At 47.6% G+C, this 21,924-nt stretch overlaps 1 protein-coding gene across 1 annotated transcript in view; it reads right to left on the bottom strand.

The window, feature by feature from the left end:
- The window catches only part of FOXK2 (forkhead box K2), a 65,283-nt gene that overhangs the window by 29,169 nt on the left and 14,190 nt on the right, over positions 1-21,924 (bottom strand). The gene's annotated exons all lie outside the window — the stretch shown is intronic.

The following is a 21,924-nucleotide window of genomic DNA, read 5'->3' as shown; positions in this document are numbered from 1 at the left end:
GAGAGAGGGAAACAGAATCGCAAGCAAGCTCTGCGCTGACAGCAGAGAGCCCAGTGCGGGGCTTGAACCCACGAACTGCAACATCATGACCTGAGCTGAAGTCAGACGCTTAACCAACTGAGCCACCCAGATGCCCTAACAAATACGTTGTTTAGACCATCCAAATAGAAGGAAAAAATTCAAATGTGACTTAATCTGCATTATTACTTATAAAATAAATACATAAATATAGCTGGATCATTAAGCAATGCAATTTTGTGGCTGTTTCTTAATTAAGAAAGTATTCTTTTTGAAAAATCCCATCACCTTTATCACTGAGCAAACAAGAGCCAGAGATATTAAATTTTGGAGGAAAAGGCTTTTAATTCAATACTCTGGTTCACCTTTAATATAGCTTCCTTGACATATCTCAAGTGTATTTATTTAAAAAAAAAAGTAATGCAAGGCAAACATCTTTAAAGAATAAAATTTAAAAATAGCTCCACAGACTCAGTCTGTGTCTGATCTCACACCCAGTTAAACAGCACCTGACCTGTGTGTATATAAATGACCAAATATCCAGCTGATGGTACTCAGCTGACCTCTGTGTGTCTATCCCGGGGGACCCATCCTGGTGGTCAGCTCTGCCCACCACTGTCCTCCTTGGGTGCCTGCCAAGGAAAGATCCAGAATGTGAAGGGCACACATCCCTCCCACTTCTGGTGATGTCTTCAAGGCAATACTTCCCAAGACTCTAGATGAGGGTCAGAAAGGACGCCACTTGGCAGGGTTTTGACACTTGCTGCCTGGCTTCCTCTGAATGCACTGACACGGGATTCCCTGCCCCTTCACTTCCCTCATGCGGCACACCAGTCAGTCCTGCAGCCTCAGTGGGCAGAGCAGACCCTGACTGCCTCCTTCCTGATACCCAGCACCCACACCTTCCCTGTTCCTACCTCTCAGGGCTCCTTCTCAATCCGTACTGAACTCTCCTCCCTTACACCTCAATGTCCAATGCCGCAAACTCAGGCTCCAGTTTCTGTGCTTCTCTGTCCGCATCCACTGCCTGGACAAGCTCATGCAGGCCCATGACTCTCCCCTCTACACACTCCCAAATGACTCAAAAATCCACATTTCCTGCCCTCTGGCCCTAATCTCTCACTGCCTTCCTGATGCCCCCCTCTGTACCCACACTGGTCATCTCTAATAAGACCGGACACCAGCTTCTCCCCAGAGCTCCCCGTGACAGTGAATGGCATCACCCAGTTGCTCAGGCCAGAAACAGGATTCACCCAGTCTACCTGCTAAGCCATCAGCTCTCACCTTCAAAACACACTCATCATCAGAACTGAAAACATCTGCTCTGCCAGAAACCCTGTTGAGGCACTAAAAAGGCTACTTCTTAGCCTTGATCACCTTCTAAGAGAAAACTTCTACAAATCACATATCCAACACAGGACCCCTATCCAGACTATAAAGGCTATATAAAAGTGACAGTAAGAAAAACAATCCACTAAGAAATGGGAAAAAAAAAAAAAAAAACCCTAAAGCAAAACAAAACAAAACAAAAACACTTTGCTAAAGGTACATAAGCGGTACATAAGCATGAAAAGATGTTCAACATCACTAACCATTAGGGCAAGGCAAATTGAAACTGCCATGGGGGGTGGGGGGGCCCCTGGGTGGCTCTGTCAGATGTCTGACTTTGGCTCAGGTCATGATCTCACAGTTCATGAGTTCAAGCCTGGCATCAGGCTTCTCTTTCTCTCTCTCTCCCCCTCCCCCCACCCTTCACTCACTTAAAAGAAATGAACTTCAAAACAAAACTGCCATGAGGGGGGCTCCTGGGTGGCTCAGTGGTTAGGCATCCAACTTTTGATTTTGGCTCACAGTTCGTGGGACCAGGCCCCTTGTCTGGCTCTTCAGTGACAACGTGGAGCCTGCTTGGGATCCTCTCTCTCTGTCCCTCCCTTGCTCTCAAGCACAATCTCTCTCTCTCTCTCAAAATAAATAACCATTAAAAAACCCCAAAGGTCTGCATGGGAAAGGCCAGAGAGAAAGTCAGCCTCCTCCTCCTGCTCTTGGGGACTACCCCTTCCCTCCCGGTCCTTCCTCCACTCCCAACTTCCCAGAGGCTCCTACCCGACTCTGAGTCAGACCTCATCACCCCTGCCTCTTGTCTCTTCCTGCCCTTGCTTCCTACAGGGAGGTTCCCTCCCACACCTCACCCACCTGTCCAAGAGCCTTCCCTGAAGGCCGTGTCCTGCTCTTCATTTCACTAAGGTCATGTGACTCTAAGTTACACCCACAAGTGCTTGCTGTCACCCTCAATAGGATGCAAAGCTCCAGGAGAGCAAAGCCCTTGCCTGCTGGGTTCACTACTATAACCTGGAGCCTAGAAGAGTTCTCGGTTTATATGAAACAGACCCTCAGCCCATACCTGTGGAATTAAAAAACGCCCAGTTTCACATATTAAAAAGGTAATAAAAACAAGCAGATGACATGATGAATAAAGCAAGTGAGAAGCCCACAGCTGAACACCTTGCAAATGCTGGTATGAGACCCGAATCAATTCTAGGCTTAGAAAAGGTGATGATGACACCGGTGGCCACTAAACTTTTAGCACAACACACATGACAAGTGTGGAAATAAAGATAGGTTTTCCTCCTTTTTTCTCCCACGCACAGCACCTGAGCCCCCGCCTCAGACAACTCCTCACTCCCACATCAGCAGGAAGGCCGGGCCGTGAGAAGCGGTGCACAGGCCTCTGGGCCTGTAGAGCTGCCACCTCTGTGGCTGTTTCCTCACCCACAGGGCAGAGATGGCAGCATCTCCCTCTTAAAGAATCTCAGTGATTAATCCCGATAATTTTTGTCAAACACTCAAATGTTTATTAAGATGAAAAAAACCAAACTACCTTCTGCCCCACTTCAAGCGATGGACACTTCCTTCTCCCGCAGACAGTATCTGTAGTCCCCCCTGCCACTTCCAGAGCAGTGCTCATGGCCACCCTGAGCACTTCCAGAAAGCCCGCCTCAAGCAGAGCAACAGCATACATGCCTCCCTGGCCGCCAAGCGGTGCAGAAGCAACGCGGCCCTGCGGGATTCCAGCACGGGAACTCCAGAAAGGCGAGCTGTGCCCTCCCTCACGGGGCAGATCTGCGACTCCCCATGTTTAGTTCCGCTTTTCCCAAAGTAAGACCATACCCTCCACATAGGGCCTCGGCTTACACTTTTCCGGAGCATCACCCACCCACAGCATCTGTGCACATAGAAGCGGCTGAGTGCTACCTCTGGGCAGGGTACCGCCCCCTCAAGGCCACTCTTCCTTTGCGTCTGAGTCCCAAGGTATCCAATTAAAGGCGGAATTGGGAACAGCCAATTCCCTGTCCCCTGGCTGTCTCCAGGGCAAGGTGCTGTCAGGCCACCTGCTGCTAGCCTCTGGCCAACGGCGTGCAAGACTTCCATCCTGGCCACCACTGGCCACTGCTGCCACCAACCCCACCTCCTTGACAGGTGAAAATCGTGAAATCTCTGTTTTCATCTAAGCTCAAACTTCATATGTGTATGAACCAGGAAACATATTTAAAAACCACCCAGACATCCTGGTAACTTTCCGTTTTTTAATCTGGGTTCTGGTTACCTGAGTGAATTCCTGTTTGTGGAAATTCATCAAGTTATACACGTAGGACACTTATGCTTTTCTGTACAAATAGTATACCTCAATAGAGAGTGTTTTTTTTTAATTAAAAAAGCTATCCACATAGGTAGATACAGAAATAGCATAATGCCAATAATGTGACAGGGGGTTCACAGTGCTGTTTTCTATACTTTTGTAGTAACAATAGCTTATTTCTTGACCTGGGTTGTAATTACGTCGGTACCATTACCAAGATAACTGATTTTTCTGTGTAGATTACATTCAAAGCAAAATACACTAAAACCGTTTTCAAGTTCTCTACAGAGTTCAATTAGTTCTGAAATCCTTGTTCCCCTTTAGGGTAGATGCATGACCACCACTTGACTCTGCCAAGCTGGAAATAAAAAACAGCACAATTATTTTGATTAGTTGCCTCACAAAACTAAAAAGAGCAGCAGAACATTAGAACAGCACAGAGGTGAAGGTAAACCCGCGTGAGGGAATCCTCTTTGGGCCTCTGCCTTCTCCACACCACCGAGGGGCCTGAATTTCAGGGCTGGAAGGCCCATCACATGTGTGCACACTGGTCCACTTCCCTGCAGTGCCTGCCGGTCAGGGCAAGGGTGTGAATGCCCGTGTCTCACACTTATGTCACAATACCTCACTTGAGGTGTTCTTTAAAAATACTTTAATTCAGGGGCGCCTGGGTGGCGCAGTCGGTTGAGCGTCCGACTTCAGCCAGGTCACGATCTCGCGGTCCGTGAGTTCGAGCCCTGCGTCGGGCTCTGGGCTGATGGTTCAGAGCCTGGAGCCTGTTTCCGATTCTGTGCCTCCCTCTCTCTCTGCCCCTCCCCCGTTCATGCTCTGTCTCTCTCTGTCCCAAAAATAAATAAACGTTGAAAAAAAAAAAAAAAAAGAAAAATACTTTAATTCAGGGGCGCCTGGGTGGTGCAGTCGGTTAAGCGTCCGACTTCAGCCCGGGTCACGATCTCGCGGTCCGTGAGTTCGAGCCCCGCGTCAGGCTCTGGGCTGATGGCTCAGAGCCTGGAGCCTGTTTCCGATTCTGTGTCTCCCTCTCTCTCTGCCCCTCCCCCGTTCATGCTCTGTCTCTCTCTATCCCAAAAATAAATAAACGTTGAGAAAAAAAAAAAAATACTTTAATTCATTCTAAAAGATGTGTAATGAAGCTCAGTGTAAGAATATGAATCTGGGGGCTCCTGGGTGGTTCAGTCGGTTGAGCATCTGACTCTTGATATTGGCTCAGGTCATGATCTCACAGTTGTGAGATCGAGCCCTGCACGTGGAGCCTGCTTAAGATTCATTCATTCTCTCCCTCCCTCCCTCTCTCTCCCTCTCTCCCCCCACACACCTCTCCCCTGCTCATGCATGTGCATACACTCTCTCTCAAAAAAGAAAAAAGAATAATGAACTTGTTTGCTAGAGTCTGACAATTATGACAATAGAGGAAAAGGAAAGATTAAGAAATGAATAGTGAGAAAAGCCAGATAGCAGAATCACAAATCCCTAAGTAAAAACACAACCAGAAACGTCAAATCACAGGACATCGGCCTGATGTATTGAGCACCTCTGAGAACTGAGAACCACAAATCAAAACTTATAGCAGCAACACAACAGCTGATGGTTTCAAATGTATGCAAAGGACCTTGATAAAAATTAAGTTTCAGGGTGCCTGGGTGGCACAGTCAGTTAGGTGTCCGACTTGGCTCAGGTCATGATCTCATGGTTTGTGAGTCTGAGCCTCTCATGGGGCTCTCGGCTGACAGCCTGGAGCCTGGAGCCTGCTTCAGATCCTCTGTCTCCCTCTCCATCTGCCCCTCCCCCACTGTGAGCCTGCTCGCTCCATCTCAAAAATAAATAAAAATGTTTAAAAAAATTAAGTTTCTCTAAAAAAAAAATTTTTTTTTTTCCCCATTAAAAAGGGGGGGGGGGCACCTGGGTGGCTCAGTCGGTTAAGCATCTGACTCTTGATTTCGGCTCAGGTCATGATCTCGTTGTTTGTGGGATTGAGCCCCGCACTGGGCTCTGTGCTGACAGCATGGAGCCTACTTGGGATATTCTCTCTCTCTCTCTCTCTCTCTCTCTCTCTCTCTCCCTCTCCCTCTCCCTCTCCCTCTCCCTCTTTCCCTCCCTCCCTCCCTCAAAATAAATAAGTAAACTTAAAAAAATAAAAAGTGGTATTTCAATTAAAGAAAAAATGTTTTTCAGGGGCGCCTGGGTGGCTTAGTCGGTTAAGCATCTGACTCTGGGTTTCAGCTCAGGTCATGATCCCAGAGTAAGGCTCCATGCTGACAGTGCAGAGCCTGCTTGGGATTCTTGCTCTCTACCCGCCTTCTCTGCCTCTCCCCCCAATCATGCTCTCCCTCTCTGTTTCTCAAAATAAATATTGAAAAAAATTTTGTTCAGGAAAAAAATGAGAGAGATAAAGTGTGATAACTGTTAATATTTGGGGACTCCAGGAAAATGGAAATTCTCTGTTCTATTTTTACAGCTTTTCTATGAAGTCTGAAGTGATTTCAAAGAAAAGAAAAATAATTTTGGAAACTTTCAAAATGCCCAGTGCAAAGCTCAGTGACCTAGGCCATCTGTGCCAGGCTGAGAATTGTGCACAATGTTCAGGACATCCATGACAGCTGTGACAAGGTGAGCACAGACACAGAGAATGTTCAGAAACCGTCTCACTCTTGCAGCTGCTCATGTGGTTGTGTTGCACCGGAAGCACCCGTCCACAACGGACGGGCCTTCACCACTGACAGCCTGGAGCCCTGCTCTGGGACACACCCGCATCATCATCTCTCTTCTGTGGGAGTCTATGACATTTCAGAGTCCCATCAAATTCCAAGCACAACTTGGTGGGACACTTAACACAGTTAATGAAATGTCACCTCACCGTAATTCTCATGGACTCCTCACCCTCGTCCTGGGCCTCAGGCTAAGCAGTATGACTCCAGTTTGGGGGTACCCAGGCCAGTATCACGGCCACATTCACACAGTGATCTTGACACCTGCACACTCTCACTCACCCAGCACAGGTGACATGTTACTTATACACACGATCCTGTCACTGGGCTCCCAAACTACGACCTAAGAAGCTGTGGTCTGTAGTGATAACACACTCCGTACTCTGGATTTCTTCTCCCCTTGGAAAAACATCTGTCCCTTCTTAACACAGCAATACTCTCACAGAGCAGCATCTCCCAAACCACACCCCCTCAGCACAGCACTGAATGTCCTGATGCACAACACCCACCAGCAGGCAAGGCAAATCCTGCTGTGGTAACACGTGGCCCCCAGAACTCTGTGGCTTGAAACAAAGGTCTGGATCTGGCATCTGTCATTCACCCACTCCACAGCAGCTGGTCTGCTCTACATTTCCTTCACTCTGGGAAGGTGAAGGAAAGGTGGTGGCCCCATTTCAGACGTTGCTGGTCCCAAGGCGGAGAGAAAAGACAGAAGGTAGGAGCCAGGTCCCATGGCCACACCTGCAGTCGAGGGGCAGAAGAGGACCACAGGAAGGACCTCCCCTATGCAACATCACCTCCCCTGGGTCAGCAATCCCAAGGGGTGCCTGGAAAATCGTCTGAAATCTTTCTGCCTATGCAACTAACCCACAAAGGCACTAAGCTGAGCTGCTGACCTGTTCTCTAGGGAAAGAAATGAGACGTCAGTTACTCACCTATGACAACTGACAGAATCTAACGTGAAGGAGGAGAAGATCTGATAGTTTAACCTCACGGTTGGCAAAGGAAAAGGCTGTGTTAATAAAACTGTGTTTCACAGGGTGGACAGTGCCCCGAGGCCATCAATGATTTGGGATAAGCAGCAAGCGCCGCCAAGAACACGGAGGGCAGCGGCATCCCCCGCATTTGAGGAAACGTGTAGACAGTGACACCGAAGAGTAGACTGGGAGGAAAGAGTGGGAAAGAGGAAAGAGTGGGAAGCAGCGAGGACGCTCTCAGGAGCCCAGGGCGTGTAGTACTGGCACCTCGGGGGCAGTGAGGACGGAGGCGGCCTGGATTCGGAGACAGAAATAAACAGCCTGTAGACACAGTGCTAAGTGTGGGCTGAGGGGACGGCGGTAACAGTTACCGAGATGCAGGTGGATGGGGGGCGGGGGTGGGGAACAGGTTAAGTGGACACATGACACGTGAGGTGTCCCTCAGCCACCACCCCAGGGGGATGTCCCCTAGCCCTTTAGCGAAGCATGGATGGAGACACGCCTCAGCGTCCTCAGCGCAGAGAGGGCACATGTGGCACATCATAGAAGAGAAGGAACCTGAGAAACTCAGCCAGCACGTCTGGCCAAAGAGAATGTTCGGGACTCAACCAAGCATTCCTTCGAACATTAACATGAGAGTTTAAAAATGGGTTCCAGTCCCAACTGAGTCCTGACAGCAAGCCTGCTTTTTAAAGTTTATTTATTTTTAAGAGAGAGAGAGAGGGGCGCCTGGGTGGCGCAGTCGGTTAAGCGTCCGACTTCAGCCAGGTCACGATCTCGCGGTCCGGGAGTTCGAGCCCTGCGTCGGGCTCTGGGCTGATGGCTCAGAGCCTGGAGCCTGTTTCCGATTCTGTGTCTCCCTCTCTCTCTGCCCCTCCCCCGTTCATGCTCTGTCTCTCTCTGTCCCAAAAATAAATAAACATTGAAAAAAAAAAAAATTTAAAAAAAAAAGAGAGAGAGAGAGAGAGACAGAAAGAGCGGGGGGGGGGGGGGGGGGAGCAGAGGGAAAGGGAGAGAAAGAGTCCCAAGCAGACTCTGTCTGCACTGTTAGCACGGAACCCGACTTGGGGCTCGAAGTCCTGAACCGTGAGATCACGACCTCAGCCAAAACCAAGAGTCGGACGCTTAGCCAACTGAACCACCCCAGCGCCCCAAGCCATGCTTCTTTTTTCTCTTCTGCAAAAATGGAAGAACATTCCTCGTCTTTCTGAACCCTGAGGAGGACTGAAACCAAGGAGCCACTTTAAGTTCAGCATCTGCTTCCGCCAGGTTCCTCTAATATATGATAGAAACATGGAAACTTGTGACACAATCTTTCTTGAAGTGTTGCCCCTAATTGATCACCAGTGAGTGACCCACCAGTCACCCCCTACCCCACGATGTCTTTTGCACACGCTAGGACAACACACCCACCCCCCAGTCAGTCATGCTCACAGGCCACCCTGAGCCAGGAGCCCAAGGCTGCCCCCACCATCAGTCTGAAATGGCCCGCAGCCTGGCAGGCACTCCTGTGCCCCTCGCCCTGCCGCGCGCCAGCTCAGGGAAGGGCCGCACTGCCCCTCCGAGGAAGCGGTGCCTACTTCAAGTGCACAAGTTGCAAGTAGAAACTGTGCCCGAGTTTGATACAGTCGAGGACAACGAAAAACACACGGGGACAAAGCTGGAACCCCCGAGGAGTCTATATACTTTCGTCACACCTCAGCAATTAGTCGAGCAACACCTATCGCCTCAGCTTGAACTTCTTACCCTGGAAATGCCAAAATGCTAGCTTTCCACGAAAACTTGTGAAATGCAATGGTGTGTATCAAAGCAGGCCATGCTATCTGAGGTTTTACCAGGTTGGGCACGAACCTTCTAATCACAGCCTCGACGTCTGCTGCTTCAGTGAGCTGCCTGCCTGCAGGGGCCGGTCTCTGAGTGAAGCACTTTACTGTCACGTTTGCTTCACAAGGACTTAGAAACGGCACAGCTTACGAAATAAACTGCTTACACGTGGAGAGGACTGGCTGTGGGCGCAGGTGCTAACAGTCCCACAGGTGCTATGCTCAGAGGGACCCACAAATGAGGGTTAATGCTCTCCGGCCAGCATCCTGAAATCCTCAATGATTTCATTTCTGAATATAGGTTTTGTAAGTAAAGTCCAATGACACCAGAGAGCACAGGTCCAGACTTGGGAGCCCCAGCTCACCTACGTCTTGCTCTCCTGCACAAGCACCTCCTCTCCCATGACCATCCTCTGTCCCACACAGAGCCTGGAGGGGACACCCTGGGTGTCCAGGAGGATCTGCACTTGCCCCAGGGAGCATCCCTCTGCCTAAGACAGCTTGATGTTAAGTAACAAGGCCGAGAAACCACAGAAGAGAGGACGAGGTTTTCTCCTCCCTTCTCAGTCCGTATTTCCACTCTGCACTGGAGCCCAACGATTATGGAGCTGGCGCTGTACCCTGAGATACTAGACATGAACCAGGAAATGGTGCACTTCCACAGACCAGGAAGCCTCAATTCCAGAAACATTCCTGACCCAACTTAGGGGCTGGCGTTGGGCTTTCCACCAGCAGCTTCACAAGTAACTGACCAGTGCTTCTGAGTTCTTCTTCGGTTTGGAGAAGAACCGTGTTTGTTTTCTGTCATTCTGCCTACTCCCCATTTGCAGTCAGGGGAAAGGCCGACTCAGAAGAGCATGTTCATTGAAGATCCTGAGGCCAGGCTGGGGGTCTGGGTGGTAGTGGATGTTGGGATGGCCAACTATGACGCTTTGTGCTTCCAGCAGCCCTATAAAACATGGGACAGATCCTACTTTAACTTTCAGGATGTAACCCTCAGTCATTTAGGACACGCTCTAGACTAACGAAGACTCCCGCTGGTTGTGAGAAGTCAGTCCATGAATCCTCTCTCGTCTAAAAGGCCACATTCCGCGGCTCTTGGTGCCGATGGCCGGGTGGACTGTGGCTGTCACCCCGATGGTAGCAGCAGACAGGTGCACTGAACATACAGTAGGTATTCAATGAGAAGCAATTACCTCTGAGGTGAGGCTGCTCTTAAAATTACCCTATCCGAAATTTGCACAAAGAACACTCGTGTTGAGGCCAGAGCAGGGCCTCCAACACACACACACCTTGCCTGGATTTCACTCCTAAGAGAAACCCTGGGGCAGTGCCCGAGCTTCTTCCCTGTACTCAGTTTGTAGCCATTCCTTCTGCTAATGCAGAAAACCAGGGGCCTCCAAATATTTTTGACTGTACATCTTTAAGTGAAGAATCAAGCAGGGGTCAACAGAGGATTAGTACAATATACGAAGAATAAGCTATCAGGAAATAAAAAAAGGGACAAAATGGGAGGAATGTTTGTAATACACGTATCTCACAAATGACTTGTTCTGGATATATAAAACTCAAAACTAAGAACACAAACAACCCATTAAAAATGGTCAGAGTTCTAATAAAGAAGATGCAGGGGCACTTGACTGGCCTAGCTGGCAGAGCACACTGCTCTTGACCCCGGGGTCGTGAGTTCAAGCCATACACTGGGCCTAGAGCTTACTTAAAAAGAAAAAATACAGGAATGGCTAACAAGTATATGAAAAGATGCTCAATATCATTAGCCATCAGCGAGATGCAAATCAAACCACAATGAGGTACTACTACACCCAATGAATGGTTCATATAAAAAGAATGACAAAACCAAGTGCTGACAAGGATACAGAGCAACTAGAACTTTCCCACACTGCTGGAAGGAATGTGAAATGGTGGGACAGCTTTGGGAAAGTCGTCAGCTTCTTAGTAAAGCCACTCCGCCCGTAAGTATTTGGCCAAGAGAAGTTAAGAGTATGTGTCCACACGAAGACCTGTTCACAAATGTTCACAGAAGCATGATCCGTAACATTCCTCCCACATATCCAGCAACTGGTGAATGGATCAAACAGTGGTGGTGCATCCATACAAGAAAGTATTTCTCAAATACCACTCAACAATCACAAAGGAAAAACTGCCCGAACAAGTAACATGAATAAACCTCAAAAAGGTTAATCAAAAAAGCTAAACTGGGGGCACCTGGGTGGCTCAGTCCGACTCTCGGTTTCAGCTCAGTTCATGGTCTCATGGTTCATGGGTTCGACCCCAGGATCAGGCTCTGCACTGACAGCCCGGAGCCTGCATGGGATTCTCTCCCTCTCTCTCTGCCCCTTCTCCACTTGTGCTCACTCTCTCTCTTGTTCTGTCTCTCAAAATAAATAACCAAAAACAAAAACAAAAAAAAAAAGGAAGAAAGAAAGAAAAAGAAAAAGAAAAAAAAGCTAAACTGAAGAGGACGCACTGCATGATTCAATTAGTGAGAAATCCTAGAAAAGATACAAGTAGTCCACAAGTGAAGGAGGCAGTTGAGCGACTGCCTGGGGCTTTCAAGGTGACCACGAGGCAGCCTGCAGAAGAGGAGGAGGAAGATTTGGGGGAAGAAACATTCTACTATCTTGACTGGAGCCTTGGTTACACAGACGTACATATCTGTCAAAATTCTCTGCGGGGCACCTGGGTGGCTCAGTCGGTTCAGCATCCGACTTCCGCTCAGGTCATGATCTCGTGGTTTGTGAGTTCAATCCCCACATCAGGCTCTGTGCTGACAGCTCACAGCCTGGAGTCTGCTTCAGATTCTGTCTCCCTCTCTCTCTGGCCCTCCCCTGCTTGTGCTCTGTCTCCCTCCCTCTCTCAAAAATAAACATTAAAAAAAAAAAAAAAAAAAAACCCTCTTTGAAAGGTACCCTTAAAACAGCTTTTTTTAATCCTATGTAAAATATACCTCAAAAATGTTTGTGTAAAAAAATAATCGGGTGACACTGTATTAATTTATGTTTGTTATATAAAACAGAAAAATAGCAAACAAACAGGATGAGAAAAATAACAAGTATATTTTCTTCTCACACTCTATAAATTATCATTGCGATCTCATTTTGGGGTGCACATACCCACTCTGGAGACCAACATCCTGGAAAAAATGTCATTTTGGTTTTATTGAAGTTCCATACACAAGGAATACAATGTCTAGGATCGTGTGAGGCTTTCCCCCAGTTTTATTGAAATATAATTGCAACATAACAAGATATAAGTTTAAGATGTGCGATGTCATGATTTATGCACAATCCACAAAATGATCATCACAATAAGGTTAACACCCATAACCTCAGTTACGATTGTGTGTGTGTGTGTGTGTGTGTGTGTGTGGTGAGAACGTTTACGATCTACCCTCCTAGCAACTTTCACATACACAATACAGCACTGTTAACTATAAACACTGGGGTGCCGGGATGGCTTGGTCAGTTAAGCATCCAATTTTGGCTCAGGTCATGATCTCATGGTTTGTGGGATCAAGCCCCATGCTGGGCTCTGTATTGACAGCATGGAGCCTGCTTGGGGTTCTCTCTCTGCCCCTCTCCCACTCACGAGTGCACACACAGGCTCACTCTCAAAATAAATACATACTTAAAAAAGATAAACACCATACTCTACATTATATCTTCAGAACTTATTTATGTTACAACTGGAAGTCTGTACCTACTGACCACCTCCATCCATCTTCCCCTCCCTAGGTTTATGTTTTCTGGATCACTAATAAGGCTGCCAATTACATAGCAGTAAGAGAGATCACTGGGGGCACCTGGGTGGCTCAGCCGGTTAAGCGTCTGACTTTCGCTTAGGTCATGACCTCACGGCTCATGAGTTAAGGCCGAGTCAGGCTCTGTACTGACAGCAGAGCCTGGAGCCTGCTTCAGATTCTGTGTCTCCCTCTCTCACTCGGCCCCTCCACCGCTCATGCTCTGTCTCTAAGAATAAATAAGCATTTTTTAAAAGAGAGAGAGAGAGAGAGATCACTGTATTGGGTTCCTTATTAAAAGATGAGTTTTCACATGTTTGAAATTGGGGTAAAGTATTTCATCCTTAAAGCACTTTACAAAAAGATTAATTTCTACTTTATGGGAAAACAAGAGCATAACCCAGAAGTGAATGGCAAGGTCTGCCTTCTGAACAGGTGGCTCTGACTTGGAGCCAGTCTCCACCACACACAGGTGCGCAACGCTGAGCCCGTGCACGAACTTGTACACTTCTCACCTGTCTGGCGAGCTGCACACAAAAGTACATCTACTGAACCTGCAGGAGAGCATTCTGGAAATCCTATGCTGAATGGCCACTAAGCACACGAAATGATCCTCAACATCATTTGCCACCAAGAGAAACGCAAGTTAAAACCACAATAAAATACCACCATACACCCACTAGAAAACCTACAATGAGAAAGAGAAAATGCCAACTTTGACGAAGCCGTGAAGTCACCTGCATGCCACTTTACACGGTGTCAGTGGGTGTAAGCTATACCAAGTGTCTTCCAAAGTGGCTGCACCCACGAAAGTGAACATATGCACATCCTGTGAGCCAGCAGAGCCACGGAGCCAAGCACATCCAACAGAAATGTGTGTGCTCATGAAAACACAGCTACGGGAATCTCAAATGTTCATTTAAAATAAGTCTTCAGGGGCACCTGGGTGGCTCAGTCGGTTAAGCGTCTGACTTCGGCTCAGGTCATGATCTCACAGTTCGTGGATTCGAGCCCCGCGTCGGGCTCTGTGCTGACAGCTCAGAGCCTGGAGCCTGTTTCAGATTCTGTATCTCCCTCTCTCTCTCTGCCCCTCCCCTGTTCATGCTCTGTCTCTGTCTCAAAAGTAAAAAATAAACAGTAAAAAAAAAAATTTTTTTTTAATAAATAAATAAAAATAAAACAAGTCTTCAAACTTAGAAAATATCCAGAAAATACTGATAGCAACACTGTCCATTACATGAGACCAAAATAAAACTACCTGTCTTACTATAGCAGAACATCAAATCGTGGCACTCACGTTACCGAATACTTTATAGCAACGAGAATGAATGATTCACAGCTAAGTATAAACCTATGAGCTAACCTCACCATCGTTTTATTCAGTGAAAAGCCAACATCAGCCCCTGAAAGTCCATGTATTCCACGTATATGAAGTTCAGAAGCCCACAGAACAGTCTCTGGTTTAGATTTCGGGACAGTGATTCTGTTGCTGGGAGGGCCTTCCAGGTACCGATGATACAGTGTTCCCAAAATGGGGGCAAGTTACGCCCTAGGTTGTCCTTAAGCTCTACACGTAGGATCTGTGTCCTTTCCTGTGTGTGCATCATACTAAAACAAAAACAACAACAAAAATAATGGAAGGTGACCATCCAATTACTCTCGAGGTCCAGATGAGAAATCACTATGTCAAGAGCAATGTGGAGGAAGGAAGGGTGTAAAGGACAGGTGTGAGAAACGTGCAAATAAAATGACTGAGGCAGAGACAGAATTCTACCCATGCAGACAAGCAACGTAGACCAAGGAGAGAGGGAATCCACCATCCCAGATGATTCACACCAGCTCACAGGAAGAAAGGAGAGCACCTGAAACAGACAGAGACAGCAGGGCTGCAGACTTGGAGCTGAAGGCTTTACGCCGCCGAGGACAGCCACTTGTGAGCATCGTGCTCCTCGCGACCCCACAACAACTTGCCTTCAAGCAGTCCTATGCCCTACACAAGTCCACAGTCTCTTGTTCACAAATTCTAAAAAACAAACAGCTCCAAAATCCCTGACTTGAAATTGTTTGGCGGCCAATTCTGACCCAAACTGAGAAGGAGCTATTTATAGCCTTTAATTATCCGGCTTAGAATATTCATGTATTTCATGACAGAAATTCTAGTGTGCTGAATTACAGGTGCTGAGAATGTGAAATAATATGCACCACACACACTACTACTTTTCTAAAATCCAAACTACTCGGATTCTGGAACACCTCTGGCTCCATGGGCTGCAGGGATCTGTACATACACTGTCTGCTGGCCCTGACACTGTGCCATATCCAAGAATTTCTCCAGAAATATTCTGATTTATTTAGGGGAACAATCAAAATGGCTTACTTCAAAAAGAGTAACTCCAGAGGCACCTGGGGGGCTCAGTTGATTAAGTGTCCAACTGCAACTTAGGTCATGATCTTTTATAGTTCGTGAGTTTGAGCCCCGCATCAGGCTCTGTGCTGACAGCTGGGAGCCTGGATCCTGCTTCGGATTCTGTATCTCCCTCTCTCTCTGCCCCTCTCCTGCTTGTGTTCTCTCTCTCCCTCTCAAAAATAAATATTAGAGGGGCGCCTGGGTGGCGCAGTCGGTTAAGCGTCCGACTTCAGCCAGGTCACGATCTCACGGTCCGTGAGTTCGAGCCCCGCGTCAGGCTCTGGGCTGATGGCTCAGAGCCTGGATCCTGTTTCCGATTCTGTGTCTCCCTCTCTCTCTGCCCCTCCCCCGTTCATGCTCTGTCTCTCTCTGTCCCAAAAATAAATAAACGTTGAAAAAAAAAAATTAAAAAAAAAAAATAAATAAAAATAAATATTAGAAAAATGTTTATTAAATTTAGCATTTAGATTTATATCCAATAACCTGTTCATGTTGTAGTTGCAAATTTAAAATACAGTAATTTCAAGTAAGTCCAACTTAAACATAGATATTTGATCCAAAAATTAGCTTTGCAGTTGTAAAAGCCTCAGTACTCTTCCATTTCTCCCTCCTACCCCCACATCAGGTTCTCTACTTCAAAAAGAAATCTCATCATCCCTCAGTTTAAAAAAAGCTCCCTGGTGTTTTCTCTCCACCAGAAAACAAACCAAGAAACAATGAAGAACACACACATTCTCCAGACTCATCACTACTGCTGGGCTGAGAGGGCGGTGAGCCCCTCCTGACGCCATCCGTGCTGAGCCTGGCTCAGGAAGGCCTGGCTGGAAGAAGCACTCTAAGTTTGGCAGGGGCTTTACTCCAAACAAAACATGGCGTGGGGCACTTTGCTTTTCACTTCATACCCCGTGATACACGGAAGAGCCCCCAGGCAGCAGTCCAGAGCCTGCCACCTTGCAGCCATCACATGCACTGGGGCCCACGTGTAGACAACAGACAAAAGAAGGGTCCCGGGAGAATGAAGGTCAAGTGCTGGAATGGCAGACTTGGGGTGACCTTCCCTTTTGCAAAATAAACTTAATGGTACTACGTGTCTAGTATTTTTAATAAAAAGAAAGCAGGGAACATTTATGGACATAGGCATTTGACACAGAAACATCACTAAGAATCTAATCCTTTAAAATTCAATTACAATATTGTTTACAATAGCATAAACAGTTAATCTCCTGAACAACAGGAGACGGTGGGTAAGTCACAACATGTCAAATAGATGGAAGCTGCCGCAGCCAATTACAATGGATGTTTAAAGGGTTAACTGACACCTTAGAAAAAGTCATAAACATCCTACCCACCAACAGGATTTAAATCTACCATTTAAGGGGCGCCTGGGTGGCGCAGTCGGTTAAGCGTCCGACTTCAGCCAGGTCACCATCTCGCGGTCCGTGAGTTCGAGCCCCGCGTCGGGCTCTGGGCTGATGGCTCAGAGCCTGGAGCCTGTTTCCGATTCTGTGTCTCCCTCTCTCTCTGCCCCTCCCCCGTTCATGCTCTGTCTCTCTCTGTCCCAAAAATAAATAAACGTTGAAAAAATTGAAAAAAAAAAAAAAAGAATCTTGTATGGTTTGCCTCCCTCCCTGTTTTTACCTTATTTTTCCTTCCCTTCCCCCATGTTCATCTGTTGAGTTTCTCAAATTCCACATATGAGTGAAATCATGACATCTGTCTTTCTCTGACTTATTTATGATATTTTAAAATAACCTTTATTTGAACATTTTAGAAAGACTACCAGCATCATACCAATTCAATTCAACAAGTATCGGAACTCCTTGGTACTAACCTTTCTTATTTTATCATTTTTTTAGTGTTTATTTTTGAGACAGAGAGAGACAGAACATGAACGGGGGAGGGTCAGAGAGGGAGACACAGAATCCGAAGCAGGCTCCAGGCTCTGAGCTGTCAGCACAGAGCCCAATGTGGGGCTCGAACTCATGGACTGTGAGATCATGACCTGAGCGGAAGTCAGATGCTTAATCGACTGAGCCACCCAGGCACCCCCTGGTACTAATCTTTCTAACCAGGTACCCAAACCCTAGCCCACAGTACCAATCAAGCAGCTGGTGATCGACTCTCAACTAAGTGCCAGACTAGTCTGATGCACTCCGGCAGAAAAACCCTCTGCGACCAGCTGCTAAGTTTTAAATTCTTTTCGCCAAACAGTGCTTTCTAACTTTAAGTGCCTGCCAGAAGCTGCTGGAGAGTTTTTTTCAAAACGCACACATGCCCCATGGCCCCCTACCCTGGTTAACCAGTCTCTGAAGCAGGGGGAGGAGGGGGAGGTCCAGGTATGGGTGTATGAGTGTATGGGTACTTTTTAATTCTAGCCAGCGAGAAGCAGGGCCAACATGTCACCATGATGACAGTGATGAAGCCAGCAAGGGGGTGTAAGGCAGACACAATCCTGCACTTTCCATTCTTCCTGGAGGGAGGGAGCAAAGGGAGAATGGGGTGTGAAGGGATGGGAATTTGGAATCTGGGCAGGGGCACTTTTAAGGTGTGGGAGCATGTGCTACCTGCCCCTTACTGGGCTCACCACACACAATGCTGTGCTTTTGGCTGATGTCAAAACTGGAAAAGCCAAAGCAACGTGCGCCTTAATACGGGGGGGGGGGGGGGGGGGGGGGGAGGGTTCTCCCTTCACCTCCAAGTGAACATGTCCAAACGAAATCCAACCTCTTCCCATAGGTTACAGTGGCTGTAAGGTGTGGGTTTTCTCCCAGCCAGGACTTCTTCAAGGGGCACGCCCTGCCCTCTGACAAGAACCTGGTGCCGTCCACACTCACGTGGTCCTGATGAGGCGGCTGGTCGCAGCGCCCTGTCTGCTGTGGCTCACAGAACCGACTGGTGTGCTTCCGCCCCTTCATACACTGTGAAACAGGGGACATCCTGGCACAAGCCTAGATCCTCCTGCCCCCTCCCCCGCAGCCAAGAGTAAACTCAAGTCTGCAGAAGAAGACTTAGGATACCACCGAGAAACCGCGCAGAGGGGAAGAGAGACATCACAGGCCCTGAGAAGCGCCTGAGACCACTTCTGTCCCTTGGTCTCTGTCCTGCTGCACCCAGCGTGCATTCTAGCACTCCTCAGGTCAAAGGGGCCCAAGGACAAAGAAGGGGCAGTAAAAAATGAAGGGCAAAACCAGAAAAGAACAACATGGGAAGAGAAAGCTAAAGCCAAAATGCATAGATCCAAGCCAGGAGACCCCATGCTGTCCTCTCCAGTAGGGCTTAGCGCTCGCTCTGTCTCCCGTGTGTGCAGGCTTGTCAGCAGCATCGACGAGAACCACCAACCAGAGCCTAGAAGTCCGTCTTGCACCCACACTTCCCTCACCTCTGCGAGCTGCCCACCACAGCATTCCTGCCCCTCCCTCGCTGCAAGAACACCTACAGGTGGCAGGACAGCTTCCCATACCCCCTTGCAGCCAGATAGGGCCGTAAACCCCAGCACCCAGCAAGAAAATGCACAGAAGTACCTGGGACTTCTGGGACAGAAGAATTTGTCCTGCTGCCTGGAACGCAGAGCTGATGGCTAGGGCTCTGCTGGCCCTCAGAAACCATGAAGACAAGAGCCACAGTCAGTTTGCGTTTTTAGAACGAGACAGAAACACACTCACTACAGGTCCCTCATCTACAATTCTGAAAACCCCAAAGCCTGGTCTTGGTGTCATTTCTTTGGCTGCAAATCCTGATCTGAAGACAAGACGTGCATGTTTCTCTGCAGAAACAGGATGTGTCCGTCTGAGGGACAGCAATGCCCAACCTTTGGGGGGGGGGGGTGTGCGCAAAGTTATAAGCACTGAGTCACCCTTCCAAATCCCCAAAGATCTCTGTCCTGTGGTCTGCACAAGATTCTGAACACCTGCCCCCTGTTTAGACCCCTGCTAGTTCCTGTGTCTGGCTCTGCCATCCATCTCCAGCCCACCTCTCCTCAGGCACAGGCCCCGTATTTGGTTACAGGATCGCCCTTCTGCTCACCACAAGAGCTCCCTGGATGGCAAAGGACAGACTCCCGGACAGTCAAGGTGCCCCCAGCCTCAGGGCCCCGGCCCATCTGTCCACACACACAGCTTTCTCAACTGTGTCTAATGCCAGTCCCCCACCCCCCCCCACCCCCAGCCTCCTGGTCCTTGCCTCCCCACGACCACCGCAGTGACTACACCAACATTTCTGCTTTTTGCCAAGGCAGGGGCCATGTCTCCTCGGCCCTCACATCACAGCCTTGCATGAAGGAGCTCAACCAGCAAACACTCCACTAGAGAAGGCAGTTTCCTCATGAATTCTTGCTCAATTGAAGGAGAGATCGGAGATCAGAAAGAAACGATGTTTGTATTATAAAGTACTGACCTCTAAACAAGGGAGGTGCCATGCAACCCTGCCGCCGCCTCAGTCCAAAGACCCTTGGGGCCATCCCAACCAGAGCAAGGACAGGTGCCCAGACATCCAAAACAAAAGAGTACATTACTACAAGGTAGGAGAAGCATGACCTTGAACTGTCCAGAGCATGCATGCCAACGACAGAAAGGATGGTATGGCACATAATTAGGAGAGGCAACCCCTCTTTTTTTCAAAAATAAAAAGGAGAAGTTTTCTTTGCCCATGTCCACAGATAAAAACTTTAACATAAACCCAATAACTACACAACTTAGTTTTCATGAATTCCATTTTCTTTGCTAATCAGAAAGCCAGAAGGGCACCTGGGTGGCTCAGTCAGTTAAACGTCCGACTTCGGCTCAGGTCATGATCTCATGGTCTGTGAGTTCGAGCCCCGCATCGGGCTCTGTGCTGACAGCTCGGAGCCTGGAGCCTGCTTCTGATTCTGTGTCTCCCTCTCTCTCTGACCCTCCCCCGTTCAAGCTCTGTCTGTCTCTGTCTCAAAAATAAATAAACATTAAAAGCAAATAAACATTAAAAAAGGTTTTTTTTAAAAAAGGACCCTTTCAACTCAGAATGCTTTGTTAAAAAAAAAAAAAAAAAAAGAAAAGAAAAGCCAGAGAAATAAAGAATAAAATTCTTATTACACTGCCTATGAGGGAAACTCAAAACACAGAAACCTTGACGTGTGGGGGTCATGCGGCATTCACACCACTAACTGATTCCACGTTACTTCTTATTCCTCCTTTAGAAGAAGGGCAAACCTCAGATTTTTGAGAACTGGTGATTATTTTTAAAACAGTCACTCCTGAGAGCTGACAAGCAGTGACGTTATCTATTGATGGGCGGTTGCCACAGTACGCAGACACAACCTATTCTAGGAACAACACACACATAGCATTTCAGACAGGACTAAATATTCTCCCATGTCAAAAGAATAGTACAAAATAAGAAAAACATCCACCCATATCATCATATATGACATACTCAGGCTGTTCTCACAGTTGCAAAGCAATTACACTGGGTCTAGAAGCCATATGGAATACACTTTACTACTAGTATGCACGCCTAAAAGCAGATTAACTGAAATCAGAGCAGTCAACTTTTTTTTAATGTTTACTTATTTTTGAGAGAGAGAGAGAGATAGACAGACAGACAGCATGAGCAGGGGAGGGGCAGAGAGGGGGGACGACAGAGGACCCGAAGCAGGCTTTGTGCGGACAACAGAAAGCCCAATGTGGGGCTCGAACTCACGAGCCGTGAGATCGTGACCTGAGCTGAAGTCGGAGGCTTAACTGAGCCACCCAGGTACCCCTTGAGCAGTCAACTTTTAAACGTAACATTTTCTTATTAAACAGAAATACATGCTCATTATAGCAATTTTTTAAGACAAGAAAACAGAAACGGCAGCCCATAATGCCCCTTTGGAGACATGCATTCTTGTCATCTTCGTGGTGTTTTAAATGTATACCACACGCGTGCACTCACATTTCTAACCAGAATTCCTCCACAAGCACTGTTAACTTTTCCTGCTAAATATGGGAACTTGTAAATGAATAAATACACTTTAATGGCTATATGGTATTTCTTTGAGCATAACTTACGTAACCTAACTGTCAAAAAAAGAGTAGATAAACTAATGTAATTTAAAAACCTATTTCACGGGGTGCCAGGGTGGCTCAGTTGGTTAAATGTCCAACTTTGGCTCTGGTCACGATCTCACGGTTTGTGAGATCAAGCCCTGCATCAGGCTCCATGCTGACAGCATGGAGTCTACTTGGGATTCTCTCTCTCCCTCTCTCTGCGCCACCCCCCCCCCAATAAATAAACTTAAAAAATAAAAATAAAAACCTATTTTAGTTTATCTTGCAGATTTTCTAGTTAATGGCTGTTTCTTGGCTTTGAGAAGAGCTTAGTGATTAAAAACTCTGGCAAAAAACCTGGATGTAGGTTTGAATCTAGCATTTCTAAACTATGCACCTTTGGATTAACACCCTCCAAGCCTCCACTCCCCCCTAAAATAGGGATAAGAATCAATTCCACAGAATTCACAGAGCAAACGAGAGCAGGTGCTGGCAAGCCAGTGTGCCTTCAGGCAGCTGCTGTCCTGTCCTCATCACCACCCACAGGTAAGAATTCCACCATCCCTGCTGATGGGCT

The sequence above is a fragment of the Leopardus geoffroyi genome, chromosome E1, assembly GCF_018350155.1.
Source record: "Leopardus geoffroyi isolate Oge1 chromosome E1, O.geoffroyi_Oge1_pat1.0, whole genome shotgun sequence".
Lineage (NCBI taxonomy): Eukaryota > Metazoa > Chordata > Mammalia > Carnivora > Felidae > Leopardus > Leopardus geoffroyi.
This window is presented reverse-complemented; position numbering and strand designations above follow the sequence as displayed.